Source organism: Cydia pomonella, chromosome 9 (genome assembly GCF_033807575.1).
Source record: "Cydia pomonella isolate Wapato2018A chromosome 9, ilCydPomo1, whole genome shotgun sequence".
In the NCBI taxonomy this organism is placed as follows: Eukaryota; Metazoa; Arthropoda; class Insecta; order Lepidoptera; family Tortricidae; genus Cydia; species Cydia pomonella.
The window spans coordinates 21,372,116-21,384,119 of record NC_084711.1 but is presented as its reverse complement, the minus strand read 5'-3'; the positions used below and the strand labels follow the sequence as shown (position 1 = coordinate 21,384,119).

General features: G+C 38.3%; 2 long non-coding RNA genes across 2 annotated transcripts; one reads left to right on the top strand and one right to left on the bottom strand.

The window, feature by feature from the left end:
• Positions 1-6,311: 6,311 nt before the first annotated feature.
• On the bottom strand, positions 6,312-6,890 carry LOC133520953 (uncharacterized). Its single transcript, XR_009799844.1, has 2 exons — positions 6,777-6,890; positions 6,312-6,705 (listed from the first exon to the last, which is right to left on the bottom strand). It is a non-coding gene; the product is annotated as an uncharacterized LOC133520953 (long non-coding RNA).
• Positions 6,705-8,106, top strand: LOC133520949 (uncharacterized). The gene is made up of 2 exons (XR_009799841.1): positions 6,705-7,641; positions 7,713-8,106. It is a non-coding gene; the product is annotated as an uncharacterized LOC133520949 (long non-coding RNA).
• Positions 8,107-12,004: the final 3,898 nt, after the last annotated feature.

Here is a 12,004-nt window from a genome sequence, read left to right as displayed (position 1 = left end):
ATTTAGAAATTTAACTTTTAATTTTAATTTAACGAAACAAAAAGAATAAGTTTGTGCGTAAATTAATAAATCAGTGAAGACAAGTGCATTCCTTGTAATAAGTTTTCTTTGAAAATTTTTGTTGTATTTTTTTTTATATATTACCGGATTTACAAAAGAATAAATAGGATAATGATTTGATTAATATATTATAATATTAAGTTGCTAAATTATATTATATATTTTGTAAGTGAAATTCACTTTTCATGAACAATGTGTGCCATATATCTCGTCTGAAACACAAGGACTCCTCAGGCACATGTAACCATCACTATTTTTAAGTCTTTGTTTTATATTAATGTAACCATGGAATAACTGTTTTTTTATATAGTACATTATTGCAGAGGCCGAGAAAGAGCAATTCGTGGATCAGTTTCGATTTTGTCGGACGATGCAAAGCGGAGTTTCCAAGCATATTGGAGAATAATTATATTATTATAATCCATCGTTCCCGTTTAACGTCGTTTTAAACGGTTTTGACTGTATTATGTACCTATATTTGTATATAGTGTAATCTATAGTATATACCAAACTAGTAATTTAAGAGTGTTTGAGTTAGAATTATGCAATTCGTTGTTTTTTTACCGATCCAATGCCAAAGTCAAGCGTCAGAACGATTCATTCATTTTATTTTTCAAACGGTCGTTTGCACACAAATACATATGCTAGTTTATGTATGGGTGTAGACATGTGTATCATAGATGACCTGCCTTTAAATGGAGCATAATTGTGGAATAACGCGTCATCAATATCATTGACACTTCCATAATAAAGTTGAGCACAATCGTTCATTTAATCCCCCACACATTACCAGTCCGCCTGCAGTCTCTGGTCCTATCAATGACCAGGCCAATAACGTCTACACACTAGCAATTGAGAGTCAGTTTTCGCCCAAGGACCGACGGACTGTCCGGCCGGTATTTGTCGGCGCTGGCCGAAATCGTCAAGCGATCACACACTCTTGGTTCGTATTAGTCGTTAGGCCGAAACCTGAAATGGAAGGATGTTAGCGTGTAACCTGTTGCATTACCTCACAGACTTATATCATCCGGTGAACTGGTAATTTGTGGACCCCTTTAACTTAGTGCAACCATGCCATCGAATGGCTCAAAATAAAATTTTACTTATTAATAAAAAGTTTATAATTCCACTAACACTATTTTATAAGTATTATTGACGACCGATCTGGCCTAATGGGTAGTGACCCTGCCTATGAGCTGATGGTCCCGGGTTCAAATCCTGGTAAGAGCATGTATTTGTGTGATGAACACGGATATTTGTTTATGAGTCATGGGTGTTTTCTATGTAAGTATTTAAGTATTTATAATTATATATTATATATATATCGTTGTCTAGGTACCTACAGCACAAGCCTTATTGCGCTTACTGTGGGACTTAGTCATAGTCAATTTGTGTAATAATGCCTATAATATATTTGTTTATTTATTTATTAAATTTAATTATAATTAACAATTATGGATCTGTGTCCGAAATAAAGTTCATTATTATTTACAGGTAAGTAGATTCACAAAAAGTCGTCGCAACTTGGGTTATAATTATGTGAAAATTTTGACAGCCCAATACAAGTCTGACGCCAGCCATTATTGCCTGCAACTAGCAACTATCAGACAGGATAAATTTAATTTAAGGAAATAAATTTAAAAGAGCTTTGTTCCAACATTACCTTGATAGCATTTAACACATACCTATCCAATTTTTGCCTCTACAAATAATTAGATTTAAGACTTTATAATTATCATGTACCTAATCTAGTATAGCCCCTCGGATCCCACAGTCAAACTGTACAAACTGTTTTGTGGGACGTTGTATTTAATATTAAGTCAGTATCCATTGTATTTTATTGAAATAAAATGATAAATAAATAATAAATTAACCTGATGATGTCTTATATCTATTCGCGTCATTGGTATTAAAGTAAGTATCAAAATAAGTTGTAGACTAATTACGGTTCACTTCACTTTTATTTTCCAAGGAAAGAGATATTTGTTAATTTTTGCCGTCCCTAAAATTATGGCGGAAAAGGCGTCTTACAGTTATTACATCGTATCGTGACATGATACCTACAGTTGCCACAGTGGACATAAAAGAAGCCACTCGTACATTCTGAATACTTAATCTACATTGTAAGCAACGGAGGCGATAACCCTTCGCGTAGGTACAGTCACGTCTGGAAATATCGATACGGGCAAACTGCTTAAAATATATATACACGACCTTATTGCCCATATATAACGGGAGTGGATACATATTTTTGGGTACTTTATCTATATCGATATTTTTAGACGTGACAGTTCCTGATGCATACATGCGCACGTCTTGTTTATGCGCAGTCTCTATGGGAGGTAGTCTACAGTGTGGATAGACAACGAAACCGGCTCCGGCGCATTAACATTTTATAATAACCGACTAATATAAAAATAGTGTTATGTTCACATTAATTCCAGCCAGCGAGTCGACGCGACGCGACACACGTTAAACAAAAACGTCCTAAGTTCTTCGTTTTAGTATACGCTTAAGGCTCCTTTTCCCTTGCAACACTTCGTGGCTTTTTAGGGTTCCGTACCTAAAATGAAAACGGAACCCATAAGGATCACTTTGTTGTCTATCTGTCTGTCAAAACACTTTATCTCGGGAACGCGTGGAGGTATCGAGTTGAAATTAAAAACCTACTCAAGTCTACAGTCCCTTGGAGCTGTGAAAAAAACATACTTTAGTTAACGAAAAAAAAAGAAACCGTTTATGCCGCAAAAAACGTAGTTTCGACACTCAAGGGAATCAAAATTTATAGGGTACTTCCCGTTGTCCTAGAAGTAAGAAATTTGGCAAGTAATATCGTCTTATATATATATGCGTGCCAAACCTGGAAATTTACTGGACGGACAAAAAAGAAATTAAATACATGTCAGCGGAGTATGGAGAGAAGCATACTAAAAATAAGAAAAATATACAAAATACGCAATACCATCATACGCCAAAAAACAAAAGTTACCGATGCGCTCTCCTACGCGCAAAAACTAAAATGGCGATGGGCAGGCCACATAGCCAGATTGACTGATGACCGCTGGACATTACGAATAACCTCATGGCTAGGACTAACAGGAACCAGGAAACATGGCAGACCTATCACAAGGTGGGCATACGACATCACCCAAACAGGAGGTAAAAAATGGATGGATGTTGCCAAAGACAGAGATCACTGGTCATCACTGGAGGAGGCCTTCACCTTCACAGGAGGGGTTCTTGCAGAATAAAAAACAAATAAATAGAAAAAAGAAAAAAAAAATTAAACGAAATTTTAATTGCTTGATATTATAACATTGTAACTAAATACTAAACCTAGCGTTAATTCAAGTGTATTGCTTTCGCTAATTATGTTTGTTAATTAAGTACCTGCGAGAAATAAAAGGCTTTTTTATTTATTATTTATTATCGTCTTATACTACAAAGACGGAAAAATTTGAATCTATAAATTTGAAAAAAAAAAGTGAAATTTGTACGGAATCCTCGGTGAGCGAGTCCGACTCGCACTTGCCCATTTTTTTGGTTTGCGTTTTACTGTAATAGTAATAGTTCGTGGAGTCCTTTGCACCTGCTGCATTGGTCAGGCTATTAGCAACTATATTTTGTAGTATTAAAGTCTATTTTGGTGGGAGGAATGTTCAGTATTCGTTTAGCGAGGTGTATACTGGTATCGAAACGCTATTCTTTGTAATTATGTATGAATTCCTCAAGTGCGACTCCAGAGACTCGTCGTTATCATATCAGCTGAAACATATCGACAGCTGATCATTGAGGGCGCAATGAATGCTACCCTCATTCGTTCCTTGCGATCTTGACCAGATCGTCGGTGGACCAGGATCCTCGGGACCCAAGATCTTCAAGAGCCAGGAATTTAACACGGTGAAAACAATAGGGAATCAGGTGAGGGCAGGGACTGATTTCGGTTACGGTATAACGGTACGGTAGCAGTATAAAATTACGATACCGATACATTATACCGGTAGGCCGCTCCGATATAAAGGTATCGCTACCGTTTTAAAATAACGGTACCGGTATTTTTTCCGGTATATACCTTAACCGTTATTATAGCCAAACTGATAGTATTGATAAAATCAAAGGGCTTACGGGCTTACACTTCATAAACAGCTTCATCCAATTCCTATATTCCAATACCAAGTTAGCACAAGGCGCGGGTGGCTTGGCAACGACGCCTAAGCTGATAGGGTACCTTTATGAAAGTGGTTAAGGTACACGGTACCGTTATTTTTTGGTAGCGAAATAAATTTATTCAGCTACCTAAATAGTTTGAATTAAACCGGTATGACGTCATACCGTTATTTAAAGGTAGGTATCGTTGTTTTTCGGTTATGCAGTCCCTGGGTGAGGGTTAGCATTACGTCTGAATTCAACGTCAAGACACCTGGCGTCGATTGTAACTCGGAAGATTAGCAGTATTTTTAGCGTTACATTGTCATTGTGCGTGTGCGCATGTGTGCGCGCACTATAAATACTGTCGCGGCGTGTGGTGTTCTAATCGGGTACTAGCCGGGGTAATCTCTGATGTTCGATACATAAACTGCCTAATCCGACAGAAGAGCAGCCGATTCAACGGAGCCACGCCGTTTTGTCGCCTAAATAACTAAATAACACTATTTTATATTTTTAATTTTATAAAATGTATGTATGTTTTACTTCGAAAGATCCAGGGCCCTGTGAGAAGAGAAGATGGCAGTTTCAGACTCCGCAAAAACGTCGAGATTGAAGATCTTGTGGCTACACCCAATATTGTCGGCGAGACAAAAGCTCACCGTCTCCGCTGGCTCGGCCACGTTTTGAGAATGGAGGATCGTGAAGCTAAAGGGGCATACATGGGACGCCTATCGGACATCCCAGGTATCGCAGGGGTGATGCTGTTGAAGCGGACTTGCGCGATTTCCAAGCCGATAACTGGTGGAAGATGGCACAGGATCGAGACAACTGGCGTGTACTCGTGTCGGAGGCCAAGACTCATAAACTCTCACTCAGGAGAAGTTCATAGGAATACCTATCTAATGACCTAACTCTTAATTCTAGTAGTAGTAGTAAAACACTTTAGTGTACAAAAAGAAACATAAAACAGGAAAGAATACAGATCATTTGTGCAAAGGCTTTGTGTAATCCTGTTGGTTTATAGAGCATTGTTCTTTCGTAGAACAAAACTAATAGTGGGGTTTTTAGGTGCACTCAATGTATGGGAACCAATATTTTTCTCATTAAAGCATGAGACTTGGCACACTTGTTACTAAGGTGGACCAGAGTCGAAAACGCCCGGGAGGCAGCGGGAGACACCCCTCTAGGGGGGAGGGGGAGGGGGTGAAGTTTTCCTACACCGCGCGCACTGTTGGTCGTCATAACTACTAAACTACAGCTACTAGGGCAAGTGTGGTATCATTTTCGGATAAATAAAAGATGGCCAATCATTTTCTAAAACAAAAAAAATACCTTTACATAGAAAAAAATTAAAATACGGCCCAAAATCTAAAATCTTTTGAGTAAAAAAAAATCTTTCATGGTCAATAAATTTTTAATGATTACCGATATCGGATTAAAAAATATATATTTAAAAAGGCGCGTTAATACAGATTCCAAAAATATAAGTAACATTGCAAATATTTAAGAAAAAAATTGTTTAAAAAAAATATAGAACACCGCGCGGCAGAGTCGTAAAAAATTCTTAGCCAATTATGAACATCAAAAACGAGTTTTATAGGTTGCTAGTGTCCTGTAAGCTGTAACTAATAAGGATGGAGTTTTCATTAGATATAGTATATCATCATATCAGCTCATATATGTCCCCACCGAGGGGCTCGAGCCTACCCTGCATTAGGGTGATCGGGCCTTAGTCGATCACGCGAGCCCAGTGCGGGTTGGTCGACTTCACACACAAGCTTCGAGTTTCCTCGCAGCCGTGTGCAGGTTTCCTCACGATGTTTTCCTTCACCGTAAGAGCGTCGAATAAACGTACATATGAAATCGAGATTCGAAAACACATTGGTATGCGGCCAGGATTCGAACCACGACCTCCCGCACAGGAGGTAGCGGTCTTAAGCATTACGCCACCGACGCTCTCTATATATAGTATATAGCTCAATTTTAATAATTATTTGATAGAAGACATTTTTTATCGTGTGTATAAGCATATTTAAACTTATGGCTCAGCTGGGCACGATTTCAAGTGACCCATAATCTATAAAGAAATTAAACAAACAGTATAGAATTTTACTTAAAAATGTTTATTATTTACATTGTCCCCCACAATCGCAAAGCTCCGTGCACTTAAGTTGCCGCTGAAAGCACCGGCACCTCGAGCCGCCGCACCTCTTTTTGCATCTGCACCGGATCATTTCCAGGCATGCATCTGCAGCTACGGGCAAGTCTGTCCATGTAGGTTGCCAGCTTTCACTGACTTTTCTCCATCCCCAGTTAGATGGACAGGGAAGATTTTGATTCGGTGACATCTGACCCCATACATGGACTGCTTGGAACACTGCCCGCAGGAAATGCTGGTATAGAGCAGCTTTCGTCGGAGGTATATTCTCCAATTGGCGGTCTTTTTTCGAGAATAGGTGCTTTCGGGCTTCGTTTACGGTTGTAAATGAACTGGCTCTAAAACAAAACAAAAAAATTAGTTACTAGACTATTTTATTGTATTGCTAGTTTTAAAAAGTGCTTATTACCTGTCATATAAAATGACGACAAACTTTTCGATTACTGTAAACGCCTCGCTAGTACTTCCCTCATATGCTGCCAGAAACCCTTCTGTGGCATTGGGAAATGCGTTCCATGCATCTATTACACTTTTTTTTCCTTTCCCGTTAAAATAGGACACAGTATCACAACCTGTGAAGGCATGGAACAGGGGGAGGACTTTCGCTTTTTGTGGCCCTGTAAAAGAAAATAATATGTTTTATATAGCCCGCCTAGCGTTATAGTCTCAGTGCATTCTATTCTATTCTAGCTAGTGGCTAGGGCGTAACGTAGATAAATACAATTTATAATTATTTTTTACCTAGAGTTTTTGCTATTTCGTGACAAGGAAGGTACTGGTGGTGTTTACCAGTACCTACGTGTACCCACAGCTCTTCTAGCTCAGGTACTTGTAGCACACTTGCGACTGCCAGCACCACGACGTCGGTATCAACAGTGCGTATCATTACCCGCGTATAACCTTGACTTACTGCGTCAGCCATGTGCACTATGATTCTTGTATCAGCCTCTTCATGGTTACATGGAGCTAATCTTTGCGTGTCGCGAGTGCTTTTTAGAATAGAATAGAATGCACTGAGACTATAACGCTAGGCGGGCTATATAAAACATATTATTTTCTTTTACAGGGCCACAAAAAGCGAAAGTCCTCCCCCTGTTCCATGCCTTCACAGGTTGTGATACTGTGTCCTATTTTAACGGGAAAGGAAAAAAAAGTGCAATAGATGCATGGAACGCATTTCCCAATGCCACAGAAGGGTTTCTGGCAGCATATGAGGGGAGTACTAGCGAGGCGTTTACAGTAATCGAAAAGTTTGTCGTCATTTTATATGACAGGTAATAAGCACTTTTTAAAACTAGCAATACAATAAAATAGTCTAGTAACTAATTTTTTTGTTTTGTTTTAGAGCCAGTTCATTTACAACCGTAAACGAAGCCCGAAAGCACCTATTCTCGAAAAAAGACCGCCAATTGGAGAATATACCTCCGACGAAAGCTGCTCTATACCAGCATTTCCTGCGGGCAGTGTTCCAAGCAGTCCATGTATGGGGTCAGATGTCACCGAATCAAAATCTTCCCTGTCCATCTAACTGGGGATGGAGAAAAGTCAGTGAAAGCTGGCAACCTACATGGACAGACTTGCCCGTAGCTGCAGATGCATGCCTGGAAATGATCCGGTGCAGATGCAAAAAGAGGTGCGGCGGCTCGAGGTGCCGGTGCTTTCAGCGGCAACTTAAGTGCACGGAGCTTTGCGATTGTGGGGGACAATGTAAATAATAAACATTTTTAAGTAAAATTCTATACTGTTTGTTTAATTTCTTTATAGATTATGGGTCACTTGAAATCGTGCCCAGCTGAGCCATAAGTTTAAATATGCTTATACACACGATAAAAAATGTCTTCTATCAAATAATTATTAAAATTGAGCTATATACTATATATAGAGAGCGTCGGTGGCGTAATGCTTAAGACCGCTACCTCCTGTGCGGGAGGTCGTGGTTCGAATCCTGGCCGCATACCAATGTGTTTTCGAATCTCGATTTCATATGTACGTTTATTCGACGCTCTTACGGTGAAGGAAAACATCGTGAGGAAACCTGCACACGGCTGCGAGGAAACTCGAAGCTTGTGTGTGAAGTCGACCAACCCGCACTGGGCTCGCGTGATCGACTAAGGCCCGATCACCCTAATGCAGGGTAGGCTCGAGCCCCTCGGTGGGGACATATATGAGCTGATATGATGATATACTATATCTAATGAAAACTCCATCCTTATTAGTTACAGCTTACAGGACACTAGCAACCTATAAAACTCGTTTTTGATGTTCATAATTGGCTAAGAATTTTTTACGACTCTGCCGCGCGGTGTTCTATATTTTTTTAAACAATTTTTTTCTTAAATATTTGCAATGTTACTTATATTTTTGGAATCTGTATTAATGCGCCTTTTTAAATATATTTTTTTTAATCCGATATCGGTAATCATTAAAAATTTATTGACCTTGAAAGATTTTTTGTACTCAAAAGATTTTAGATTTTGGGCCGTATTTCAATTTTTTTCTATGTAAAGGTGTTTTTTTTTGTTTTAGAAAATGATTGACCATCTTTTATTTATCCGAAAATGATACCACACTTGCCCTAGTAGCTATAGTTTAGTAGTTATAACGACCAACAGTGCGCGCGGCGTAGGAAAACTTCACCCCCTCCCCCTCCCCCCTAGAGGGGTGTCTCCCGCTGCCTCCCGGGCGTTTTCGACTCTGGTCCACCTTAGTAACAAGTGTGCCAAGTCTCATGCTTTAATGAAAAAAATATTGGTATTGTCCTATAACGACCCCACTATAAAGACATATCGATCCTACGCTGGTACCATACCTGCCAGTTGCCAACCTTCTCACTATTTTTGCGAGTGCGAGTTTAGCATGGTCTATAAATGACAAAACTCGGTCGGCTTTGGAATAGCGTAGCTGCCGGTTCAGCCACATTCCTGCCAGTGGCAGTCTACGTCATGTTGACTGTCATTTCGTACCAATCAGGCATTAATAAGCTCCCTAGATAGACTAGTAGAGATGCACTCTTTTAATATATCTGTTTCGTTCTAACATCTCAGCTCACTTTGGTTAGCTTTGTGCTCCGCCGAAATCTAAATTAAATGAAAGTCGATCGCGCGAAATCCCCTTTTCATATAAACGTATTCCTCATTTTCCTGTCTGGAACTCTGGAATTTGATTGAAAATATGTTGACATACAAGGTGCCCGTGAGCATTGCGAGACATTTTAACTAAGCATTCCTGCAGCGGTATCATGGTCGTGTTTTTGTCACTTGTCATATCATACGTCACTTTCGCACTTACGTATTTGTTAGAGCGTGACAGGTATGGTGACAAATGATAGACAACCGTCCATCTTAGCCCTGCTGGTAATATTTAGAAACTAAAATGTCATATAAAATTTTCTGGATTAGGCCTAGTTTCAGAGATAATTAAATGTTTTTCGAAATCATTCTTTCGCCATAAGTCGGTACAAAACACATTTTTGACTGCGGTATTGCCACTTTGAGGTGTGGACATACCTATTGATTATTGATTTATTGACATCAAAAAATTAAAAAAAAATATTTGAGAGGCTACCCCCAAATAAAATAAAAATTTTGTTAATTTTTGGTTATGTGTTTATCAATAAAAATGACGTTTTATGTTCAGGAGTGTTCAAAAAAAGGGAAAAAAAAACAAAAACAAATTTCTTTTGTCGAATTTCACAAAAACTCATATAACATTTTTTGCTTCTGTTGCCATCAGGAATGCACCGTTAAAATCTCTCGCAATGCTCACGGGCACCTTGTATACATACACATAATATGAACCACAGCTATGTCCTTACGTTGTAAGAGCTGTAGGGCCTAATACCTGTCACGTTCTAACAAGTATGTAAGCGCGAAAGTGACGGGAATAGTGACAAGTGATAAAAATGGAACCATGATGCCGCCGCTGGTGGTCTAGCGGTAAGATAAGAGCGTGCGACTTGCAATCCGGAGCGGGAGTCGCGGGTTCAAACCCCAGCTCGGACCAATTTTTACAGTAATGAGAAAAAACTTAAAAAGTCATAGCTATGGTTATATTATACATCAAAATATGCAAACAAATTTTCAAAAATCTGAATATCCAGAGAGTAAAATTGGAACTACGTTCCCCTACGTTTGACTTTTTTTGATTTTTTTATTATTGTAAAAATTAGGAGCAAAAATCACATGCTTTAGATTTAGATTTATTTATTTCATAATACAGATTACATTATAAATTGCAGGCATGTCAATCTACAAGAATTCACATTATGATCGTCAAAACAGATATACAATATCTGTTTTGACGATCATAATGTGACGAACATAATCAATAAAATATCAATTCAAAAATCGACCGGTTTGGCCTAATGGGTAGTGACCCTGCCTACTCATACTCATACTCATACTCATTTATTCATAAAGTTAGTTTACATGTCAAAATAAAACTAGATTAAAGTTAAAACTAAATTAAAAATAAAATTACAATAAAAATTAAAACAAAGCCTATTTACATTTAAAATTAAGATCAGAAATTAGACTCAGTATCAAAATATACATTAAAATCAATTAGTAACAGGATAATCAATAAGTAAAATTAAAAACAAAGCCAATTTATATGTCAAAAAAATAAATAAAGTAATATAAAATTAGAATTACAATTATAATAAATTAAAATTGGGATAAGAAATTCAAATAACATTAGAATCAAAAATAAAAATAAAAATAAAAAATATAAATAAAATTTAATTTAAAAAATAGGTGAAACATACATTATACATTAAGTTTCTTATTTAAAAGTCTGTTCGGATAGGTACTGACCCTGTATGCATTATGAACTCCTCGTAGGTGTAGAACGGGTGTTCAACGAGCCAGTTTTTTAGTCTATGCTTAAAGTTGCACACACTTGATGCGTCAATACGAGGGTCATGCCAAAAGAAATTAGATACTCAAAAGTTACCGACTTTATTCTTTATTACAGCTATCTATTTTTTCGAAGTAGTCACCGTGAACACGTATACACTTTTCCATCCGTCTAAACCACTTAGAAAATACCGATGACCACTCTTCTTTAGATACCTCAGAAATTTCATAATTATACGCAGCCAGGGCATCTTCTTTGTTCTCAAATCGCCTTCCTTTTAATTTTTCTTTAATTTTGGGAAATAAGTAAAAATCGCAAGGGGCTAGGTCGGGGGAATATGGCGGGTGGGGCAAGATAGTCACGTTTTTTGAGCTGAAATAGTCAAGTGTTCTAGCAGAAGTGTGAGGGGCAGCGTTGTCATGGTGCCAGAGCAGGTGCTGAGTTCCCGATTTCGGCCGCTTGTCACACCAAGCTGACAGTACTCTGGGGGCACAAACTGTCACATACCATTCAGAGTTGACTGTCCTTTGATCTTCTAGCACTATCGTAGCAATATGTCCCGTCTTGCAGAAAAATGAGGCAATCATTTGTTTTTGTGTACTTCGGGTTCGGCGACATTTTGTTGGCGTCGGCTCATCTTCAAAACACCATACTGTGGACTGCCGCTTTGTTTCGGGGTCGTAGTTATATAGCCATGTTTCGTCACCTGTAAGTATATCATATACATTTTTTTTCTCGCCAGCGTCGAATTTATCTATCATAAATTTGCACCAATCTACG